Consider the following 17,657-nt stretch of genomic DNA (forward strand, 5'->3'; position numbering starts at 1 on the left):
ACTTTGTCTCTCGATCCTGGCATCATCGAGATAAATAATAATCCGGCATCAATATTCTGATATTCAGCATCTGATTTTATCGTGCAGATCAGAGATATGTGATTCAGCATGATACCCCCAACCATGTGTGTGCTTGTGAGAGTGCATACAGCAAAGCAAATAAAGCTTGAAAACCAATCACTGAATGAAAAATCACCATTACATAACCAAAGAGTGCACAATCAGTGCCATAGTCATACATCAAGTCAAATAAAGTCAAATACAATCCTCCAGAATAGGAAAGAAATACAGACAAGTGAATTCCGTCAACAAGCCTGACGGTAATCCAACACAAATGAAAGATCTAGCTCGATGAGGGTCCCACAGATGGCCCTATCTCATCTTCCATCCTCGCGAACTCTGCGGCGAACCTGAGCTCGGTGTTCTCCTGCTGCAGTCTCCCCACTTCCTTCTGATGAATCTTCATCTGCCTGAAGTAGTGGTCTCTCTCTGCCCTGTAATGATCTCTCTCAGCGGTGATCTTCAGATTCTCTGCTTCCTTGACCTTCAGCTTGGTCTCCCACTCAGCAATGAGACTTCTGACTCTGTCATCTCTCTGATCCTTCACCAAGATTTGCCTTCTCTTCTCATCTTCAATAACCTTCGACGCTCTGAACAGCTTATCCTTAGTGATGTCGTGCTCCCTGTTGGACGATGCCAATGCTTGACTAATCTTCCCATAATAGGCAGTATCCATCTCAAAGCGCTTGGCCTCCAAGGCATGTCGCTTGTCTTGATCTTCCATCTTTACTTTGATCTCCTGATTAGCTACCTGAAAACGAGCAACACTTCTCTCCAATTCAGCTTTCTCTGCAAGTAATTGGTCTCTGGCCCTCTTCATCTCAAGGAATTCCTCCATGCTGACAGAAGCACTTGGACCCTCAATCATGGGACACACAGGATCACCTCCAGGAAATGGTAGAAATGTAGCTTCAATCCTCTTCCGCAACCAATCCTCAAACAAAGGAAAATACCGACTGTTAACTTTACCATAAGGAACCTTACCCTTCCTCTGAATATCTCGCCACTCATCCAACACTTGCCTCAGCTTGGTTTGGTTACCATCAATCGGGAAATAAAAGGACTCCTAAATCTCTCGCCCGAGAGGAGAACCCTCTACAGCAAACCCCATCTGTCTCCTGAGAAGCGTTGGGTTGTAATTAATGCAACCCTGAACTCCCACCAAAGGCACATTAGGTAAACTCCCGCAACTGCATATAAAATCTCTTCCAGCCAAACCATTATGAGTCCAAGCAATATCATCAGCCCGCAAACCCATCAACCTGAAGGACCACTTGACACTGGGATCAATCTGAACAAAGGCACCTCGAGAAGGCAAATACCCCATAAACCATTTGAAAAGCAACTGAGAACAGCATCTGATCAAACCACCACGCCTCTTCTCATTCCTATTATGCACCGAGTAGTAAACATCTCCGACCAGAGTAGGAATAGGGTTTCTCTGCATGAACAATTTGATAGCATTATGGTCCACAAAATTCTTCTGATTAGGAAACAGAACAATCCCATAAATGCTCACAGCAATCAGAGCACAAACCGTCTTCCAGTTACCCATAGCAGCATGTTCCTTGGCATTAGCCTCCAAGAAACTCAAATGAAATCCAGGTAACTTTCCCTTCTCCTTCAAACCTTCCTTGACCATTTCCGGACCCAAATAAAGAGCACGTGAAATTCCAAGGACATCTGGCTCTGCTCTGGTGACATGAAAAGGAATCTGATCTCGGATCTGAATACCCAGGATGCTAACATAATCCTCCATCAGAGGTCCCAACAGATAGTCTGGAAACACAAAGCACCTCAGCCCCGGGTCATAGAACTGGAGAAGAGTATGAATGGCACTCCTATCACTGTCAGTGAGTCTGAACACTATCTTCAGGATACTGCCGTATGACTCTCTGAACATCCCCACATGGTCGGGTGTAATCAATGCTATCATCTCCTTCAGCACACCAATCTCTGGATCAAAGAAACTGTAGGCAATGTTGTCTTTCAGACCGGTCCTCATCTCTGAGCAAAGAAAGTCTCTCAACCAGGATATCAATAAAAAATGTCCCTGCATATGGATAAACATGTGTTAGATGCAATTAATGCAAGATGTAATGATGCTGATGAATGAATGCAATGCGTTGCCATCCTCCAAGCCATCTGATAATCTGCACTGAATCTAATCTCTGGACTGATCATGACCATCTGAAGGAGTAAGTAACCACCAATCTGACCCACGGGTTCCGAAATAAACGGAAGACAGATACATCATCATCATCATCATCCTCTGAGCAGACATTCACAATCCTCTGAATCGGCCCGGGGAATCCCGAAATAAACGGATCCCCGCTGATAAATCACGGACAGCAATCCGGCTGTCGTACCCCAAATTTTGACCACCTTTTCATTTTTTGTTTTTAACCGACACTAACACATCTAGAGCATACCAGTCACCTGGTCAAGTGACATAAAAAGTAAAAGGGAGACCATTTTGATTTTTTAGTCCCTCTTAGGAGTTGATTTTAGTTTAGGGGTATTATTTAGATTTAAAAAAAAAAACATAATTTGAAGGACTATGCTAAAAGGGGTTTATAACTATCTCATTAAATTATAATATTTAAAAACATATGTATTACATTATGGTGGTAATTATTTAATAAAATTGTAGATTAATGGTCTATGAGGGTTTAAACAAAAATATAGGTTAAAAGTTTAATTATTTGTTATGAAAATATTTTAGTTATCTCGGTATTTAAATTATTTGTTTAAGTATGTGGAAGTGCTATTTTACCTTGAATAAGTGTAATGGTCTAATGGAGGATAGTATTTGGATAAGGGGTTATGAGTGTAAGAGGTCAAGAGTTCAATACCCAAATGTTCCACTTTTTATAGTTTTTTCTTTCCTTTCATGTTTTACTTTCACTAAACATTATTTTAAAATTCAAAATTTCACTTTTTAAATTTTTATTTATTATTTTCGAATTTTTTATTAATTTATTATTAATAAATATTATAATATTCATTTTTATGCTTTTAATGAAAAATCAAAATCAAAATATTTTCTTACCATTATTATTATTAATAGTCCATTTTATTATATAAAATAAATTATTTATTTTTTTTAGTCAAATGCACAAAGCCATGAATCCATCCAGATTCATCGACTTAAACGGTAAGAATAAAGAGAAAATCAGGTCAATTAAAATCTTTCTAAAAATAAATAACCTCATTCAATTTGTGACTTAATTCTCCATCTATAAATAGCACACATATTTACACTTTCCAATCATCCACAATTACAAACTCATTACCCTAAAGTTGTTGTTCTTCACATTGAAAAACAACAACAACTAAACCCTATTCTCCATCCGTGAAGCCCAGCCACCAATCCAAAGCAACCTCGCAGTAAAGAACAAAAGGCATTAACAAAAGAAAGAGGAAGGACAAGAGAAAAGAAGAACTAGAGCGAGACATACCTTTGTGGATTCTTCCTCCGATAACTTTCGGATCGGTAATTTCTAATCTTGTTTTTACTGTGTATAGTGTGAATTGTTTGTATCTTTATTTGGTCCCTGTAAATAAACAAACGTTTGAAATAACTAAAACCCGTACATGTTTGATATTCTTTGTAGTTATGTTGTATGCTTATAGAAAATTAACCATTTAAATAAATATCATAATCCTTTAAAAAAAAATCAAGTATCATAATTTATAATCATCCAAACAATACCACTACTTTAAATTTCAAAAATCAATAATCATAACAGATTTCAAAACCAACTCAAAACGAATAGCTATAACCTATAAAAAAGGGATGACCGATGTCATGTGATAAGTGATGAGCGATTTCTTGTTCATTGAATTAATACATTTCACTGTAAAATAATTTTCATTATTGTCAAGATAAAAATGAGTAAGAAGTAAGATTTTTTTCTTAATGAAGGCATATGCATTAATGGAAACGAGTAATGGGCTATCTAGCTATTAAGGATAACATTAACTTTTTTTTTACATAAAAATAATTTACAGTAATACAGAAATGTTCCATGCTTTCATATACCAACTTTTGTTGTTCTAATTGATTCATAAGCTTCATTGCTACTACAAAATAAAATACTATATTTAGTATCAAAACATAAAGCTTTATTTATACAGAGTGAAAGAGAATCGAAGCTAACTGGGTTAAAACCTGAGTCGAGTCGTAAATCCAAGATACACCCAGGTCAAAAAAACTAAAATAATACAGAGTGAAATCAAAGTCAAAACCAACATTCAAATCAAACCGGATCGAAATCTAATCGAAGACTAAAACAAAAATCGATCAAAATCCAAATAAAAATCAATCTAGACACAAACCAGTAAAAGACCAAATCAACCCTAATCGGTGTCGGAATCGTGAAACTAAACTAAATTGAAATCAAAAGATACACAACTCAAACATGTTTAGAACGGTCGAAGCCGAAAACTAGAATTAGAACTTAAATAGAATCAAAACTTATCTCTGAACCATACCTTCTCGCCGGCACGCAAACCTTCTGCCACGATGACTCCATACAACGGATTGTCCAGAAACTGCGGCAACACCGTCACCCGAACCTGTCACAAGAACCTCCTCGCCGATGATGCAAAACCGCTGCCGTCGCCCTCCACCACACGTGACCCATTATGCAACCGCCACAAATTCTTTCCATCGCCTTCAAAATCCTTCTTCTCCGACGAGATTATACTATTTCGACAAAGATAAGCGAATGCCATGGGTTATTGTTTTACTCCTACAAACAAAATTGTAAGTTTGTGTTGTGTTACAGGAGAATGAGAGGAAAGGAACATTTGTTCTTTTATCCCACTGATGGAAGAATGTGTGTTGAAAAGAAAAGGGAGATTAAGGTTTTTATTCATCGGAAGCAATTGTGTGGTTGCAAGGTCAAAAGAGAAAATCTAATTTTTTTTCCAAATATCAAGTGGGTGTGTATGAAATGAGCAAAATATACTTTAGAATATGTTTAATTTTTAGAATTTAAAATATTCTAATAAATATAAAGAAAATAAGACTCCAAAACTATTTCTCAAACACCACGTGGGTGTGTGCATGTGATGGACATGGTATTGGCATTAGCATATGTTTACTTTTTTATGGTTAATTTTTTAATAATAAGAGTTTTATAGATAGTTAGTCATTAGTTAGCATAATTAGGCTAATAAATTTAGAATTAACTAGCTTCATATGATATATATGTGTTTAATTTATATTACTTAATTATTAAATATTAATTAGTTAGACTTAATTAAGTTGGATCTAGGGGATAATTTGGGTTAGTGAGATCGCTTCTTGGGATAAGTTTAGGGTTAATTAGTCTAATTAGGGATAAAATTAAGATAAGGGATATATCTTATTATATCTAATTAAATTTATTTATTTTAATTAAATTAAATTATATTTGATGGGATAAGAATGTGGAATACAATGTGGGATAAAATTCTTTTGTTTTCAAGGGTTAAATTTGGGATAAAATTGGGATAAAGGGTTACATCTAATACGTAACCATAACTCCTACTTTATTTTTTGAAATAAATTAAAATAATATTTTTCATAAGGGATAAAGGGATAAAATCAATTTGAACTCACTTCAAATCGTAAGACCTCTACCCTAGTGTATTGAGGCACTTTTCAAAATCAATTACTTCTCCGCCCCCGAGGCGTGAGAATTTTCAAGGGATAAAAACAACCAACCAAACAACATTTTCAAGAAGAACTACGGTACTCTGATCCCTCGCCTAATGCGAAGGTACGTAGGCATAGAGTTGTAAACTCTAGCGAGTACAATTATGAAAATATTTTTGGGTCTCTCGTCCATTTAAAAGTAATACCTTCTGTAAATAAATAAATAATTAATAATTAATAAATATTAAAGCAAACACTTTAGAAACACACACTAGCCCTAGAATCGTAGGAGGATCCCATTGAGTACAATGGAGGTAAGGGGTGCCTAACACCTTCCCCTTACTTAATTGACTTCCGAACCTAGTCTCTTACCCTCAACTATTAGGTTTTATCATTATTTCCCTGTTCCTTAGGAACGAATAAAGGATGGTGGCGACTCTGTCATTTTTCCAGCCGCGACAGCTGGCGACTCTGCTGGGGAGTTCTCATACTTTCCCTAAAGAGAGTCCATCCTAACCTTGGGTTTTAGGGTTGTGCTTGTTTCTATGTGTATTTGCTTTCCTTTATTTATGTTTATTTATTTATTCACTTTATTCTTTATTATATTATTATGCCTGTCATATCATATTGATTGGGATTTTCAAAGGTGTGAAGCCAAAACCCAGGCTTGAGAAAAAATATAAGCTTAAGTAAGGGGTCGTCCTGTCTCGGCCACCGGGGTTTTCATCCCGTGGGGTCTTTGATGACGATTCCGCCCAGAATAGATCAATTCAAAAGGATTGTCATGAGAAGGCCAGCACTTCTTCGTGATAAAACTTTGAATTTGATCCATGACTCTGGGGACCTCTTCTAGAACCCTCTTAACTTAGGGTGACCTTATGTTATCAACCTGTAAAGGTCGTTACTAAGGTCCCTCCTAGACGAGACTTATCCCGAAGGATTACCGTAGGAAGGCTTGCTCCTTCTCATGGTAAAACAAGGGTATAATCCATGACTCTAGGGCTATCATCCTATAAAAACTTTATATCCTACAAGTGAGGGGATTGGGTAGTCTAAGCCTAGATCTGACATATCATAAGGAATCTACCCTTAACTAGGTCATGCTTGCATATTATCTTATATATCTCAAAATCGTTTGGGTTTACCATGCCAATTATTACCCCTATCTATAAGGAACCTTCTTAAACAAGGTGTCCTTATATTCGACATTATCCTTAAACCCATATGTGGGTTCTATATCCATCATAATCCCTAAACCTGTGTGGGTTTTCCTATCTGTCATTATCCTAATGTGACACTTCCATTGCATCTGAAAGAAAACCTTTTAGCATACCTTCAAAGTAAAAAATAAAAAAATATTTTTGCATACCCATGCATTTTCACGCATTTGCATACATACACATATATTTGCATATCTTTTCTGCTTCCTCCCTTATCCAACTATCATCCAGCTAGCAGACTTCCTGATACTCATGAACAAACTTAAAGGACGTCTCAATAAGGGAAAAATACCATTGAAGAGAGAAGGCAACCTTTTGCCATGCAAGTCACGACCTACCTAGAGCCTCAAATACAACACTGGATAATGCCACTGCAACAAGGTCTGCAACAATATCTTCTTCAGCAGTAGCCTCATGTGCCTCATCAATCACAACAAATGAAGCCTGGAAGGAAATTGGATCCTACACCAATGTCTCATGACTTACTCAGAAGTGCAATAGTAAAGCTACAATCGTTTGGTCTTTCTCCTCGTCTATACCCTATAAGTCATGACGAGAATGCCTAATGTAAGCACAAAGTACAAGACCTACAATTGACTTTCAAAGAGGGAGTCCCATTGGTGAATGGTTACCCTTACTTTAACAAAGTGCAAGGACATAAAAAAAAAGCATCCCCTAAAGACAGTGGATCAACAATGAAGCTCATCCCTGGGATCAATAGGGTTTATCAGTTCTAGTTGTAATTTCTTTTTTGCTAAGTGTTTTTTGTATTAAAAGTTGTACTCTTTGGGAAATAATTTTAATAAAATGAGCATGCATGTTTTTGAAATCAATCCATTCGTTTACACTCTCTTTCTTATGCCATCATGAAAATAAAAATAAAAAGCAATCAAACCTTTTATTCTCACCTCTCATCTATTAACAAACTTATGAGGAGAATGATGTAAAAAAACAACTAAATTTGCTGAGTATGCTTTTAATAGTAAGATCTGGCTGACGATGTAAGGCATTGTTTCACTTCCCCAAACACTGGAGAAATAAGGAGTTAATCCGTAGTCAACCCCCTCGGGCCAGAAGTTGGTGTTTCTTTTTCAATTTATAAAAACCCTTAATATTAACCAGGGGCAGGGTAGTTTCAATTAAATCAATGATGCATTCTAGTCTCAAGAGAGTTATTCCATATAATCACAAGGATGATAGGTTCAAGTACATCTTATTCCTCACACCATTCAACATCGAGGAAGCAATGAAGTCAAAGCTTACAGTAGCTAACATGGTAGTCACAACTCTTGAAATCAAAAGCAAAATCACATGAGTTGTTTCAAAAAAGAAGCCCTCTAAGTCAAAAAGAAAACCTAAAAATTTGATTTAGGCAAAAGTTAGGGCATAATGTTTTAAAAAAAAAGCCCGCTAAGTCAAAAACTAAAAAGGAGTTGACTTAGGCAAAAGTTAGGGCATCCCAATGGACCACAAATTCAAAAGAATGGTTCCATGCAAAAATAGGGATTAAAAAGAAAGAAAGAAAAAGGGAAATAATCTTGTGAGTGAAAGTAGGTGACTGCCACCTCAAGAATCTCATTAGTGCTTGAATCATTATATCCATAATCATTATCAAAATTCTCTTGTAGACTAAATGCATTTGTTGAAGTAATTGGATTTAGGAATGAAGATCATCAAGGAGAAAGGGTGGGTCTTAATAAAAATTTGAGCCTTATATCTTTTGTTTCATAAACCGTGAACCAGGCCACGTTATAACATTTAAAAGTCCTAATTGAAGCTAGGTTCACTATGAAAGCATACTTAGTAAAATTTGCGTTAAACTGACTCTGAATGTTTGTTACTAACCATATTGTTCTATCACATCTTCATTGGTGCCAACCTCGTGGCCAGATATCATCTGTATACACCACATCCATTTTCCATAACAATTTTCGATTTCAAAAACTTGCATGAGCATGATGTTAGAATTACTTTTCAAAAAGAACATTTTTCACAAATCAATACTTAGCACCAAGGAAATATCAACAATGGTCTGATTAAGGGGACACCACTTCGAGACATTCCTGACTAGGAGCAAGTCACCTAAGGATCCTTCCAATTAGATGGGGAAATCCTTATGATCCTAGGGGCACATCATCTGAAGATCGTACTGATTAGAGGCGAAACATTTCAATATTTGACACACCTATGTCAAATAACATCCATGACCCTCATGATCAGAAGCATACCTTTCAAGACTCCCATATTGGGGCATACCAACTCAAGGGCATAGTGAGGCCAATCACTCCATAAATTAATCTAATTTGGGGCATACTTTTCAAAAGTTCAAATATTTGGGTAATTCATATGAAGGTCACATCGCAACATTGTGGGACCTAAGTCTTTTGTAATGCAACTCTTCCAGATCCTAGTGACTTGGGACAAATCAATCTAAGAATTGGTCAAGCACCATTTAATCATGGGAATGCCTTGCAAGATTTATATACTAGGGGCAGTCCTTGTCAGGGTCATATCACAACATGGCAGGATCCAAGTTCCTTCTCAAGACACTCCTCCAGACCCTAATAATCAGGGGCAGACTTTTCAAGATTTAAATATTGGGGTAGTTCATATCAAAGTCATACTATAGCATAGTGGGATCAAAGTTTCTTTTCAGGAAACTCTTTCAAGAAGGCCTACAAATAAGGGCAATACCCTCCAAGGCTTTATCAATCTGGGACAGACCGCCGTAAGGCTTGATCAAAAGAGACCACTACAAAAGAACAATTCATCTGGGGCAATATCATTCCAAAGGTCGATTAGTCAAGGACGAATCTCTCCAAGGCTAATATTACAGAAGGCCGTCTCAAGTGCATGGTATGGCTAAGTCACTTCAAATTCATATTGACATGAATTACTTCAAAGACCTAACAGACAGGGGCAACTATGGGATACTGCTGGGACAATCCCTCTCAATACCTTCAAGATGCATGTACAAGATCTATCATAGATCAACAATCGTCAAGTTTCAAACGGGTATCGGGAAGCCATGCTAGCGTAACACCCTACCACCTTTTGACAAAATAACTTGGTTACACAAACAACCTCTCTAATCCATAACAGTCCACGACCCACCACAGGGGCACTTGTGGAAACATTCAAATCATTGTCATGCATTAATCATGTCGCTACGCTCTAGCGTCAAACCATTCATAGCATCTCATTCATATAGCACATTCCCATATCATGAGTCTAACATCTACGCATGCCCAATCTTACTTGGCACCACACAAAAGCCTAATCTTACTTGGCACATATATCCTAAAAGCTTAACCTCATTTGACATTCATCCTAAAAGCCCAACTTTGATTGGCATCTAACAAATCCCAACCTTGCTTGGCACTCAATACCTACAAATGTCCCAATATTCAGCAGTACAACCCAAGACTAATACATTGCATGCATCAATCATCACATTAATACATCATATCACACGAATGTGAAGCATTATACCATACAAACACTAAACATGCATAAATGACACAGCATAACATGCATACATAACATAGATACATAACACAAACTGAGACTCAAGACTCATCGTGAGAGTCTGGATATCCCCAGTTAATCGGTGATAGATCTCAATCCAAGCTTCTCCCGAGATCTTTTTTCATTGTACACCCAGTGGGTTAGTCTTAAGGACAATTCCCCCGCAAGTATCCTTGGAACTCATTCTCCAAGCAGAAAATACTTAGCAGCATTGTCCCCAGTATGCCCTAATGGTATACAATTCCTTCACCAGATCCTTGCAGGGATTTCTTAGGGCTTTCTCCAACACCCGCGCTCCTTAGGGAACCTCGCCTGGAAGCATATTCCCTAGTAGACAGTCATCTTACGTGACACCAGTCTTCCCCATTAGGGACATCAAGTTCTTTTGTCAATCTCCTTTTATTCACGTCTTCTTAGAGAACTCCTCAATAAAAGTTCTATTACCATTGTCACTTTGGTTCTTACACCACTGTTCACTTTGGTTCTTACACTATTGCCACTCAATCACTTCGGCTTTTACACCATTGCCATTTACTCACTTTGGGTTTTACGTCGTTTTCATCCAGGCATTTTGGTTTTTACACCATTTATCAATTCATTTGTACGGTTTCTTATACCGTCTGTCATTTTAGTTTACGGTTCTTCTACCGTTGTTACTTCTTTTAGTTCTTATACCACTATCACTACTCTCGGGGTTTTACAACAATGATAATCTATTTAGCATTGGTTCTTATATCGAGGATGACTGAATTCTCAATCCCCAGCTATACAAGTACAATTCCCAAGCAAAAATGCTTATTGGGTTTCCCCAATAAGTAACCATCTCCATAGAGCCTTTTCAGTAAAGGGCATTCCTAGCAAACTCACTCACCGTGAGTCGTCAAAGGAATCTATCCAATAGTCGTTCATCCCGAATGATCGTTATCAACCATTTAGCGGGTCTTCACCTCTCACATCTCCAGTTTATTAACCTAACCCACACAAGGGATGCGTTCAATCAAATACACCAGGATTTTATCAAAGGGTTACACCGGGGTTTTTTAAGGGGTTCCACCAAGGGTTTCATTAAAGAGTTTTTACCAGGAGTTCCATTAGGTGTTTCATCAAAAGTATAGAGGATTTTCATCAATGGGTTCTACCAAAGGATTTTATCAAAGGGGTTCAATCAAGGGGTTTTCATCAGAGATTATCCGTCGAGGGTTCACTAGGGTTTTGCCAAGAAGTTTCAACAAAGTGTTAATATCAAAGGGGTTTCATCATGGATTTATCAAAGGGGTTTCACCGGAATTTTTTATCAAAGGGCTCCGTCAGAATTTTATCAAGGGATTTTATCAAAAAGATTTTTTCAAGGGATTTTATCAAAAGGGTTTATCAGGAATGTCATCAAAAGATTCCATCAAGGGGTTCTTCCAGAATTTTACCAAGGGGTTTCATCCAGAGTGATCGGGGTATCAGTAGGGTACTACCCGATTCCCGTAAAATGATCGGATGATCATGGGAATCATATGAAAATTTCACCTAGAAGGGTTCAGATTGATCAAAAAGGGTTTCATTAATAGGTTTCATCAAAGGTATTAAGGGTTTCATCATGGTTTTATGAAAGGGTTCCACCAGGATTCCACTAGGTTTACACTGTGGGTTTCACTAAGGATTTTATCAGGGGTTTCATCAAAGGGTTCTATCAGGGGTTTCATCAAAGGATTCTATCAGGAGTTTCATCAAGGGGTTCTATCAAGGGGTTTTACCAGATTTCTACCAAAGGGTTTCATCAAGGGATTTCATCAAAAGGATTTTATAAAGGGTTTCATCTAGGGATTCCATCTGGTGTTTTATCAAAAGGTTTATATCAAAGGGTTTTGATCAAAATATTATCCATAGGGTTTCACCAAAAAGGTTCAACAAAGGTTATTATCAAGGGGTTCTATCAGACTATTATTAAAGGGGTTTCACCAGATTTTCATCAAGGGATTCCACCAGGTTCTCATCAAGGGGTTCTACCAGAATTTTATCGAAGTGGGTTTCATCTAGAGTAATCAAGGTATCACTAAAGTCCAATCAGATTCCAACAACATGATTCGATGATCATAGGAATCGTGTGCAAGTTTCACACGGTGAGGTTGAAACTGATCAAAAGGGATTAATCCAAGGGTTTCATCAGGGATTTGTCAAAGGATTTCATTAGGATCTCATCGTCATGAGTCCCATCAAAAGTTGTATAAGGGGTTTCACCAGGAATTTCGCCAGGGATTTTGTTAGGAGTTCTATCAGGGGTTCTACCAAGGTTTTATCAAACAATGATCGGAGGATCGTCAGAGTCCTACGTAATATCAGTAACATGATCGGAGGATCATAGGAATTATATACAAATTTCACCCATATGGGTTGAAATTAATCACCAGGGTATTATTGGGGTTCCATCAAAGGTTGGTCTGGATGCCAATAGAGCATCAAGGATTGTTCAATCATTGCATATTCCCATAATCTAATGACAACATGGTCAAAATTAGGGTATCTCTCTATATTTAATCATCTTCCACCATGAGAAGATGAAGACTCAACGTCATCATCCTCTCAGTTTGAAGCTTATTAAATAGGGGCAGCTGTCGTACCCCAAATTTTGACCACCTTTTCATTTTTTGTTTTTAACCGACACTAACACATCTAGAGCATACCAGTCACCTGGTCAAGTGACATAAAAAGTAAAAGGGAGACCATTTTGATTTTTTAGTCCCTCTTAGGAGTTGATTTTAGTTTAGGGGTATTATTTAGATTTAAAAAAAAAACATAATTTGAAGGACTATGCTAAAAGGGGTTTATAACTATCTCATTAAATTATAATATTTAAAAACATATGTATTACATTATGGTGGTAATTATTTAATAAAATTGTAGATTAATGGTCTATGAGGGTTTAAACAAAAATATAGGTTAAAAGTTTAATTATTTGTTATGAAAATATTTTAGTTATCTCGGTATTTAAATTATTTGTTTAAGTATGTGGAAGTGCTATTTTACCTTGAATAAGTGTAATGGTCTAATGGAGGATAGTATTTGGATAAGGGGTTATGAGTGTAAGAGGTCAAGAGTTCAATACCCAAATGTTCCACTTTTTATAGTTTTTTCTTTCCTTTCATGTTTTACTTTCACTAAACATTATTTTAAAATTCAAAATTTCACTTTTTAAATTTTTATTTATTATTTTCGAATTTTTTATTAATTTATTATTAATAAATATTATAATATTCATTTTTATGCTTTTAATGAAAAATCAAAATCAAAATATTTTCTTACCATTATTATTATTAATAGTCCATTTTATTATATAAAATAAATTATTTATTTTTTTTAGTCAAATGCACAAAGCCATGAATCCATCCAGATTCATCGACTTAAACGGTAAGAATAAAGAGAAAATCAGGTCAATTAAAATCTTTCTAAAAATAAATAACCTCATTCAATTTGTGACTTAATTCTCCATCTATAAATAGCACACATATTTACACTTTCCAATCATCCACAATTACAAACTCATTACCCTAAAGTTGTTGTTCTTCACATTGAAAAACAACAACAACTAAACCCTATTCTCCATCCGTGAAGCCCAGCCACCAATCCAAAGCAACCTCGCAGTAAAGAACAAAAGGCATTAACAAAAGAAAGAGGAAGGACAAGAGAAAAGAAGAACTAGAGCGAGACATACCTTTGTGGATTCTTCCTCCGATAACTTTCGGATCGGTAATTTCTAATCTTGTTTTTACTGTGTATAGTGTGAATTGTTTGTATCTTTATTTGGTCCCTGTAAATAAACAAACGTTTGAAATAACTAAAACCCGTACATGTTTGATATTCTTTGTAGTTATGTTGTATGCTTATAGAAAATTAACCATTTAAATAAATATCATAATCCTTTAAAAAAAAAATCAAGTATCATAATTTATAATCATCCAAACAATACCACTACTTTAAATTTCAAAAATCAATAATCATAACAGATTTCAAAACCAACTCAAAACGAATAGCTATAACCTATAAAAAAGGGATGACCGATGTCATGTGATAAGTGATGAGCGATTTCTTGTTCATTGAATTAATACATTTCACTGTAAAATAATTTTCATTATTGTCAAGATAAAAATGAGTAAGAAGTAAGATTTTTTTCTTAATGAAGGCATATGCATTAATGGAAACGAGTAATGGGCTATCTAGCTATTAAGGATAACATTAACTTTTTTTTTACATAAAAATAATTTACAGTAATACAGAAATGTTCCATGCTTTCATATACCAACTTTTGTTGTTCTAATTGATTCATAAGCTTCATTGCTACTACAAAATAAAATACTATATTTAGTATCAAAACATAAAGCTTTATTTATACAGAGTGAAAGAGAATCGAAGCTAACTGGGTTAAAACCTGAGTCGAGTCGTAAATCCAAGATACACCCAGGTCAAAAAAACTAAAATAATACAGAGTGAAATCAAAGTCAAAACCAACATTCAAATCAAACCGGATCGAAATCTAATCGAAGACTAAAACAAAAATCGATCAAAATCCAAATAAAAATCAATCTAGACACAAACCAGTAAAAGACCAAATCAACCCTAATCGGTGTCGGAATCGTGAAACTAAACTAAATTGAAATCAAAAGATACACAACTCAAACATGTTTAGAACGGTCGAAGCCGAAAACTAGAATTAGAACTTAAATAGAATCAAAACTTATCTCTGAACCATACCTTCTCGCCGGCACGCAAACCTTCTGCCACGATGACTCCATACAACGGATTGTCCAGAAACTGCGGCAACACCGTCACCCGAACCTGTCACAAGAACCTCCTCGCCGATGATGCAAAACCGCTGCCGTCGCCCTCCACCACACGTGACCCATTATGCAACCGCCACAAATTCTTTCCATCGCCTTCAAAATCCTTCTTCTCCGACGAGATTATACTATTTCGACAAAGATAAGCGAATGCCATGGGTTATTGTTTTACTCCTACAAACAAAATTGTAAGTTTGTGTTGTGTTACAGGAGAATGAGAGGAAAGGAACATTTGTTCTTTTATCCCACTGATGGAAGAATGTGTGTTGAAAAGAAAAGGGAGATTAAGGTTTTTATTCATCGGAAGCAATTGTGTGGTTGCAAGGTCAAAAGAGAAAATCTAATTTTTTTTCCAAATATCAAGTGGGTGTGTATGAAATGAGCAAAATATACTTTAGAATATGTTTAATTTTTAGAATTTAAAATATTCTAATAAATATAAAGAAAATAAGACTCCAAAACTATTTCTCAAACACCACGTGGGTGTGTGCATGTGATGGACATGGTATTGGCATTAGCATATGTTTACTTTTTTATGGTTAATTTTTTAATAATAAGAGTTTTATAGATAGTTAGTCATTAGTTAGCATAATTAGGCTAATAAATTTAGAATTAACTAGCTTCATATGATATATATGTGTTTAATTTATATTACTTAATTATTAAATATTAATTAGTTAGACTTAATTAAGTTGGATCTAGGGGATAATTTGGGTTAGTGAGATCGCTTCTTGGGATAAGTTTAGGGTTAATTAGTCTAATTAGGGATAAAATTAAGATAAGGGATATATCTTATTATATCTAATTAAATTTATTTATTTTAATTAAATTAAATTATATTTGATGGGATAAGAATGTGGAATACAATGTGGGATAAAATTCTTTTGTTTTCAAGGGTTAAATTTGGGATAAAATTGGGATAAAGGGTTACATCTAATACGTAACCATAACTCCTACTTTATTTTTTGAAATAAATTAAAATAATATTTTCATAAGGGATAAAGGGATAAAATCAATTTGAACTCACTTCAAATCGTAAGACCTCTACCCTAGTGTATTGAGGCACTTTTCAAAATCAATTACTTCTCCGCCCCCGAGGCGTGAGAATTTTCAAGGGATAAAAACAACCAACCAAACAACATTTTCAAGAAGAACTACGGTACTCTGATCCCTCGCCTAATGCGAAGGTACGTAGGCATAGAGTTGTAAACTCTAGCGAGTACAATTATGAAAATATTTTTGGGTCTCTCGTCCATTTAAAAGTAATACCTTCTGTAAATAAATAAATAATTAATAATTAATAAATATTAAAGCAAACACTTTAGAAACACACACTAGCCCTAGAATCGTAGGAGGATCCCATTGAGTACAATGGAGGTAAGGGGTGCCTAACACCTTCCCCTTACTTAATTGACTTCCGAACCTAGTCTCTTACCCTCAACTATTAGGTTTTATCATTATTTCCCTGTTCCTTAGGAACGAATAAAGGATGGTGGCGACTCTGTCATTTTTCCAGCCGCGACACCGGCGTCACGGCAATAAATGACCATAAATCCGACTTATAAATATGTCTCTGAATCACTGATCAAAAAGTCACCATTTGAGTCACCATCTGAACATGCATCTGAAAGAATCACCCTCCCCTCACAGGTAAATTCTAAACAGGTCATCCTAAGGCGGATAATAGTCTCGACAATCGGGCGGAGATACTCAATGGGTTTGCCCTTTCGGGTGTGCCATTGTAGCTCCCTTAAGATCGTCTACACCAAAGATCTGGGAAAGATCGGTCACCAGAGTCAACAACTCAAATGAAGTGACTCAAACAAAGCGGAATATCCACAGAGAAGAGCACTATCAAATGAGCCTCGTCCGGCTTGTGGTACATCACGCCGCCAGGCACATGTTGACTTAACATGAAAGAGGCGACATGAGACCACACTAATCCTAGGTGTATACTCGGGCCTGGGTTTTAGCCCCACTCAGAACACCCACCCCACACAGAGGAACCACCTGCAAAGAGGACGGCAACAACATGATAGTATGATGCATGCAGACATTAATGCAAATATATACAATGGTTAGAATAATAAATGCAATAAATAACACAACAAGCAACCTAAACTAATCCTAGAACGCTAGGAAGGACTCACTTAGGGACGGTGGACCAGCATAGGTCTACACCGCTATTCCCCAGCAGAGTCGCCAGCTGTCGCATCCTGCGAAAAACAACCGGCGAGCTAAAAACAAAACACACACAGAGCCGCCACTGCGCGTTATTTATCCCAAGATAGGGAAAGGAAACGCTCAGAGAAACCTGGAAAGGAAATGGTCTCGCGACCAAAGAGAAAGGGTAAGGGAGTCGGTTACGCAAGGGGAAGG

The 17,657-nt window shown here is 36.4% G+C and overlaps 1 long non-coding RNA gene across 2 annotated transcripts; it reads right to left on the reverse strand.

Annotated features, from left to right (window-relative positions):
* Positions 1 to 3,240: 3,240 nt before the first annotated feature.
* On the reverse strand, positions 3,241 to 15,665 carry LOC127085091 (uncharacterized). 2 transcript variants are annotated; one of them, XR_007788926.1, is made up of 2 exons: positions 15,193 to 15,665; positions 3,241 to 3,617 (listed from the first exon to the last, which is right to left on the reverse strand). It is a non-coding gene; the product is annotated as an uncharacterized LOC127085091 (long non-coding RNA). The 2 variants fall into 2 exon arrangements; XR_007788925.1 differs by lacking the exon at positions 15,193 to 15,665 and adding an exon at positions 4,558 to 5,030.
* Positions 15,666 to 17,657: the final 1,992 nt, after the last annotated feature.

The sequence above is a fragment of the Lathyrus oleraceus genome, chromosome 5 (assembly GCF_024323335.1).
Source record: "Lathyrus oleraceus cultivar Zhongwan6 chromosome 5, CAAS_Psat_ZW6_1.0, whole genome shotgun sequence".
Classification (NCBI taxonomy): Eukaryota; Viridiplantae; Streptophyta; class Magnoliopsida; order Fabales; family Fabaceae; genus Lathyrus; species Lathyrus oleraceus.